An 8,086-nucleotide genomic window follows, 5' to 3' on the forward strand; every position below is an offset into this window, starting at 1 on the left:
TGAGGCACTGGCACAGGTTGCCCAGAGAAGCTGTGGATGCCCCATCCCTGGAGGTGTTCAAGGCCAGGCTGGATGAGGCTTTGGGCAAACTGGTCTAGTGGGAGGTGGCCCTACTTATGGCAGGGGGGCTGGAACTAGATGACCTTTAAGGTCTCTTCCAACCTAAACCATTCTATGATTCCATGAAATCATCTCTCTTGGTTCCCCACCCAAAGTTACTGGTTTCTTGGTTTGGGGGCTGGTTTGCTTACACCTGAGCCATGCTGACCAGCTCTTTGAAGTTACAGAGGCACTGAGTGACGGTTGTCCTTTATCTGAAAAAAGTCTGTCTTTAATTACATTTTTAATTATGTCTAAAACTCAGAAGTTGTCTAAAATATGCTTGAAAGTCTTAAAAGTTCCCTTTGAAATCAGCAATACTACTTACAGGTGTAAAATTACTTGCACAACTAGCTTCATGTAGATTCAGGGACCAAACCTTTTAATTCTGTGTACTGCTCGCTTTTAAAGAGCCCCTCAGGGACTGTGATCATGGGGAAATGAGCAGGGCTGGAGCAAGGACAGGGTGAAGACACCACTTGCCCGGAGCTCTCTTCTGACGGAGCCACCAAAGAGGCTCCAGCCCTGATGGCTACTGCCACCACACCAGTATAGGAGCTGCACGTCTGTCACAGAAAAGCAAGCAAGGCCCCTTGGGAACTAGAGAGGTATTGGGAGAAAAAAGTGCTTGAGGAACAAAACTATCCAGCCAAGGGATATTTGATTTGGGTAGGGAGAGGATGCAGAACATGTTTTAACTTTGCAAATTTATACCCAGCACTGAGATGGCTCCACCTGACTGGACCAGCACTATGGGAATCTGTAGGCACCGGCCAGTAATAATGGGATGAGGTGGTACACCTCTGCTATTTAGATGTTATAATACAAGACCTCTAACTATCTGGTGGTTGTAGGAAATGAAAAATTACCTTAGGCACAGGAAGAATATCTACCTACATGAGGAGTGTGCTATGAAGGTTGAAGCAATTGGCTTTCTTCCAATTTGCATATTCATTCAGTATAAAACTCATGGAATTAGTAGGGATGTTCCTTGCATGTTCATTCCCTCTTTTTTATTTTCTTTTAGAAAAAAATACAACTGTATCATGTTTTAATAAACTTTCAATCTGTAAAGGCCAAGAAAGGACACATTTTAGATGTGGTTTTGAAAGTGAGGGTGATACTGCAATGAAATCGGTGGATTGGGATTTCTGTGCTCTGGTCCAGACAACTGCTTAGCTGGAGGTGGTGCTGCCCCAAGAGCAATTGGGTATGAATTGGCCACACGCAAATTTAAGCTGGAAATTAGAGGAGGCTTGTTAACCATTAGAGCAATCAAACTCTGCCTTTTCCAGGGGGAGTATTGGGAATGGAAAAATCTCACTGCTTTTGAGATGAAGTTTATTAAAGTCATTATATGATGCATTGTCTGCAACAGCAGGGGACAGACTTGATGTCTCAGGAGCTTGATTTGAGTGCAAAGGTTCTGCGTGACATTGAACACACACATTGAGATTTGAATTTCAGAGGCAGCAGTTGTTTATCCCAGCAGAATGCTTTCAGGCATGTAAAGATGCCTTTTGTGTTTATTGTAGGGTGAGTTTTCTTCTCCTGGGCATGCGGATGAGTTTTACTTCAGTCCTGGAAAGATTATGGAGATGACAAGTCCTTATGATTCAGGTCATACATGGATTACAAGCAGGATCAAGAAGAAACTTTCCTGCCTGGGAGACGCTTCTCCCAGTAGTTCCAGAGGTTTTGTTCCCTCCTTTGAAACAACTGGCAGGTGCTGCTGCAGAGTTGCTGGCCTCGGCCAGTTCTAGTTAGGCAGGTCTCCGTGCTGCAGCTCCTGATGCGGCAAATGGAGATCCCTGCCTGGGCTGCCGGCTTGCAGGTTCCTGTGGTGCCTGGAGGCCGCTGCATAGACACCCTTTTGTGGAGTAGGAGAGGTAACATCTAGAGCAGGGAGGACAGATAATAGCCAAGACTGGTCTTTTGGGCTTAATATTAAAAAGTATTAAAAAATTGTAGCTTAGTATTAAAAAAACCCCACTTAACGAGTGAAACCAAACCCACAGTAAGCTACCACGGCATTGCATTTTTGGAGTGTGGATGCTCAGACATAGATCTGGCTCTGTTACTCTCTCTGGACCTCACAGCATAGCTCCCTGTTTGCCATGTCAACGAAACCCTCTCTCTGTACGTTTCCTGCGAAATACATTGCAAAAAATCCACAGGTAAACAGGTAAAGTGTTTCCTTTTTGAGGACCCAATCTAGCAGAAATACTTTGCCACGTTACACAGTACTGCAGCCTTTTTACCCTCTGTAAAGCCATGTGTCTAATCAGTGGACCTAGCTGAGCTACTCATTAGAAACTTGGCCAAACCACAAACATTTGTTTCCTTGCTTTATGCCAAACTCTGAGAAAGGAGGAGGGAGTGGCATGGAGCTCATGTTAATGAGTTCTTCATTCCCCACAGAGAGATAATCAGAGCACTGCTCAGAGATTCATCAAGATTTTTTATTAGCACTTTAATGACCTACATGTTGGGGTTTTTTTTTAAGGAGTTACTTCAGCTAAGATCTAGATAATTCCTCATGCAGCTGTGGTTTAGGAAGCAGCTCAGGGGACGTGCATGCCAAATTACTTTAGCTCTAGTTAAAAAAAAACATATATACCACGAGGTTTCCTGGGTGCCTCCTTTTTCAATCAAGGGCATTATGTCCTCAGTCCGTCTCTTCTGGGTTATGTGGGGGGGGTTTTGGTTTCTTTTGCAATCTTTGCAGCTTCAAGAGCCGTACAGCAAAACGCCAAACACTGGTGGTACTGCATGTTCCCCGCAGACAAAGGACCGTAACAGCTCCCTGACCCCGGTCACTCCGGGAGGCAGGCTCCCTTGGGAGCGATGAAAGGCATATCCAGGGACCAGCACTGATTTTACAGAGAACTTCAGCTGGCTGAATGAGGAACAAAGTTTCTAAATGCTGAGGGCTGGAGCCTTTTCCACACTGCTGCAGTGTGAACCTCTAGCCCTGCTGAGGAGTCTGTGGCCCCATGCATGTGGTGGGACACCTTGCCACAGCCATCTATACATTATGGTGAGAGCTGATGGCGAGACAGTAGTCTCACGGGCTTAGCGGAGGCTGCTCCGAAATTACCCAAAGTTCAGTATTTGCAGCTCTCCTCCTGTAAGGTACCAACACGATGGCAGTCAGTAATGGCAGCTGCTCTGGAGTCCCATTGGTTTAAAAGGGAGAGAGCTACTGGAGTTTTGCTGTCACTTAGGAGGGCCATTGGCTGGAAAATGCTGCACCATCTCTTCCCATGCCTCCCCCGCTCCCCAGTGGCCAGATTTCCTTCTGGTCTTCTGGAGACAGCTGTGAGAATATATACATTAAAGACAGAGATGTAGTCAAATACTGCAGGATAACTGGGGTTATGAGAGTATTATAAAGGAATACTATTTACTTTTTCCTGAATCGAACCCCAAGTGTTTCCTGTCAGACCTCAGTACAATGGGAGACGAATGTACAGTCCGTTACGTTCACATTTCCTCCAAACAGCCGTCTCTTTCCTCCGAATGCAGAGGACAGGAAAGGATGCTTTCTGCCCCCACTCGTGTCTCTCAACTGACTTTATCTCATTTGAAAAGTGATTTGAGACATTCAGCATTTGCTGTCTTCAGTAGTTTGCCTCCTTTCTAATGCCTACTGCCTCAGGATGGGAGAGGTTGTAAATATGGTGGAATTCCTTTGAAATCAAAGAGAGCTTCACTGGGGTAACGTCAGCATGAATGGAAGCAAAATGAGGTCCGTGGGGAATAAAATGCTAAGTCTGGGGAAACAGAAAATCAAGATTCACAGCACTAGTCCAGAAGAATAGTAGTTCATATCATATAAAAAAAACATAGTTCTCATTTCCTCCTTATCCCTTCAGGACAGGAAAGAACATCCTGCTCTTCTAATATGAGCAAAATACAAGTTATTTTTGGAAGCAAAACCTCATGTTCATAGCACATTTTTAAAAAGACGTCTCTAATCTGTGATTCCGATGATGTGTTTGGAGCGCAGCACATCCTTTTGCATCAAGAAATCCATGTTTGTCAGCTCAGCACCATCTACACTTGGGCAAAAGGTTTATGTTGGTTGAAGAAGTTGGGAATTCTTTGTCATCACATTAACTGTGACTTGAAGCTGAACTGCCACCTCTATCACCTGACCCACACCTTGTGGGAAGCCCAGTACCACTGCCTGGGGGAGTGGAGCATGGAAGCACAGGAGCGTAAGGTCATGGGCTGGGGGATGTGAGTGTTGATTCAGTAGCTCTGAAAAAGGATTTCTGTACCTATCCTGGACTCTCGGGTAAGCTTCCACTTTCTTCTTCGTTATCGCAAGACAAATTGGACATAGGACAAAACTAGAGTCACCCCCCGCCCTCACTGGTGATGTATCTTTGCACGCTGTGCTTGTTGTTCTAACTCTGGACCCACAGAGGAGCATTTGGCGTAATTTCCTGGACAAAAGTTTTGAAGTTTAGAGCATCAAGACAAATTCAGGGCCTTTTGGGCAAACTCTTGCTTTTTGTATTTGATGGATCACTTAAAAGGACAGCACAGAGATGAAATCAGCCTCAAATTTGTTAATATGCATAAACAATATTAATTCACAAATAATGTTTGATTTGGGATCCTGCATAGGTAACTGTTACTCCCAAAGCCTCTTTTGAAGCAAATAAGATCGAAGAACATATGTTAGTGCAATCTCTAACGATAAGGATAAACAAATTGTAGAGGAGTTAATAATTTACCAATTCAAGATTAACAAACGGCTGATGTACTATAAAAAGAGTTCCACTTTCCCTTTAAAAACCATTCATAGAGTATAAGATTTTAGCTCCTCTCAGTGTCAAGGGCCCCAAATACCTAAGCAGACTCTTGGGAATGACCTCATCTGTAATTTCTGAGTGTATTCCCAGGGATGCGTAATGCTAGGAATGGCCGGATTGAAAGCCGGGGGGGCAGGACCTCGCTGCCCCAGCATGGCAGGGCTCCCCAAAGAGCTGCAGGGGCCAGCAGCGCCTACACGGAGCTCACTGGCGCTCGACAACAGTGTGCAAGCGTCTGCTCAGTGCAGTGTCCTGTGGCCACAGGCATCGAGAGCACACTTAAAAAAAAATCCATCCAGAGATATTCCTATGAAGTCAGTGGATTACTCACATACTTAAAGCACTGATTTCCCCGGCGGGACAAACTGTGTTCAGTGGTTTTCATACTAAAGGACGTGAGATTTCTTCTGCTGGCTGTCTCGGTTTGTTCTCAGACAGGAAGTGGAGAAGGACAGCGGGACCAATGATCGGGTCTGTGCAAACAGACACTGGAAACTCAAAACAAATCAGTCGCAGAGGTATGTGGATAGTGTGCGAGAGAAAAACCTTTGCTTGTCTTTGCCCGGCAAATCCTGGTAATTCTTCAGAATGTGTTTTAACCAGCTCCAAGTCTGTCTCTTTCCCTGCTGATGACTTACCATAAATTGCAAAGTCAGTGGTTTTAACTGGGGGTATCTGAACTCTCTGGGACTCCACAGGAGAAAGATAAATGAATCTACACAGCAGACTTCAGTGCCACAGCCATTTGGCTAAGGGAGATAAGGAAACTGCGGAGGAGTAAAAGAACAAATTCCCTTTAACAACAGTAATGTGTAATTCTACATGCCATCACTTATATACTAGAAAATAATACACAGATTCACTAAGTAGGGTTCTGAATATGTGTTACAGAGCAGAAGAAGCAGCTCAGACTACTGTGCAGAGAACAGACCTTGAATTGTCTAAAGATAGATGGTGAAAAGATATCAAACATAACAAAGTTCCTTAGGCTTCACCAGAAAGGGAGATACATCAGTACAAATTGAGTCTCTGGCCCCCTGTAGCTCTGCAAATCATCAAAAAAGACATTAATGTCATTAGCAAAACCAACAAACGTGCCTATACTTATTACTTGTTTGTAATAAGATTTGGCTAGTGTATAATTAGCAGGCTGCAGAAGTCTTTTACGACCTCTGAGAACAGTCTCTCTGCCACGCTGAGGTTCACCGGAAAATTCCCATTCTTCCCATGTAGCTACAACTTCCCCATCAGTTTCTACCCCTTCGTATGGGCTGACATTAGCATATGCAACATGTCATATAAATCCATTTGAACTATATATATCTACACATGCACACGCATTAGTTTGGTTTGATTATTTGTTCTACAAGGATAGTCTTTGATCAGGAGTGCTTGTTTCCCAAGAGGCAATAGCACTCTTCTGCCAAGCAGGACAGTGAGTTATGTTGTGGATTTGTGGTACATACACACAGGATTACCCATTAGCTGGCTTGAACACATCTCATTGTGTATGGTTGATTGAGCCGGTTCTCTGTCCTTCTGCTGGGGTGCTTTTTCTCAAGGCTTAAGGATGGCTGTAGCGAATTATTTAAACATGTGCCTAAGGATATGCATAGCCCAAGGGAGGCTGGAATGAGACACATCCTCATGTAGCTGCTGAACTGGGGTCCTGATTTGGATCCCAGTGTCAAAAATATGAATTGGGTGACAGCAAATGGCACTGAACAAGACTGCAATTTGTGCCACCACTCCGCAGAAGGCTGGGGAGACTTCAGTCTTAAGTATAGGCTTGGATGGTGCTGCATGGGAAAATGGCACGCGAACGTTCAGTCCACATTAAAGCAGATGAGAAAGGCGGTGTTGGAGTTGGCCCTCTGTCAAGCCAAACTGCAGTGACGGATCCAGCATCCTGCCCGGCTTTTGGGTAGGAAACCAGCTCCAGACCTTGCAACTCTGCTCCATTTTTCTACAATCAGGGGGCTTTTCAAAGCCGTTGAACGTATACATGAGAACCGTCTGTTTCACTTCCTTTTCCAACACCAGAGGTGTAAAGAGGCCAGCACACAGCCAAGAAACAGGGCCATGAGTCAGCTGGGAGTTTCTGAACATCTGACTGATACCCTTAGTCGGATCGAGTGCTCCAGCTGCTGGGGCCAGGACCGGCTGCTGCTGCTGGGGGTCAGGTCTCAGGGAAACGGCTCAGTTAATGGTGTTCTCTGAAGCTCAAAGTAGTGACACGGGTGCTTTGGAAACCCATCAGGAAGGGACCTGTTTCATGATCCACATTCCATCACTCGCACCAGTGCTGTGCTCCCCACGCTTTGAGAAAGCTGCTCTTGGCTTACAAAATATGTAACTCAGACCTTGCCTCTCTGCCCTGCGAGCAGGCGCTCAGGACGGCGACGTTCTGGAGCTGTGGGAGTGGTTCCTCCCTATCTCATGAACAAACAATACAGTACCTTCACTTGTGATGTTGTTATCAATGATTCAAAATGAGATAGCAAAAATACTTTCCATGCTGTGTAACTAACTTCCTAGCAGAGAGATCCAGCTGCAGATATGATACTCACACTCTGGTGCTTTCAAGGATTATCAGTGTAATTTTAGATGATAACGGAAAGATAACACTGAGTGTTTAAAAAAAAAAAAAAACAAACCCAAAACAACAGATGTGATAAAATGGGACTGTAGTTCTGTCACTGCTACAAACTTTGTGTGTGAACATGGGCAGGTCTTTGGGAGGAAACATCAAATTTGCATCCCCATATTTGAGAGTCCAAGTTTTCAGATGTCCTGATGGACTTAATATATTGTCTTTCAAATCACAGTGCAGCAGGTGTTGCCATAATTCATAACCTCTCTTGCACTTGGGTTTTTGTTTTCCCAACCCTTGACTGAAGTGTCCTGAGCCACAGATTTCTCCAACTGGATCCAGTACTTTGTGCTTCTGTTTTGAAGTCTGCTAGCAGGCAGGCAACACCAGCCAGCTTTACTTGCAGAGTCCCGGTTTGTGGTGAACTTTCATTTCTCTCAAACAAAGTAAAACTGGTGACTCAAGACTAATGAACTGCTGTGAATACTCTGCTTTATCAGAGGAAATAGTTGGAGGCTGAAGTCTTGGTCCCTAACAAGTCTTTGCGAGGGTATTAACATGTCTTGCC

This window comes from Vanellus vanellus, assembly GCF_965231255.1.
Source record: "Vanellus vanellus genome assembly, chromosome: 7".
Classification (NCBI taxonomy): Eukaryota; Metazoa; Chordata; class Aves; order Charadriiformes; family Charadriidae; genus Vanellus; species Vanellus vanellus.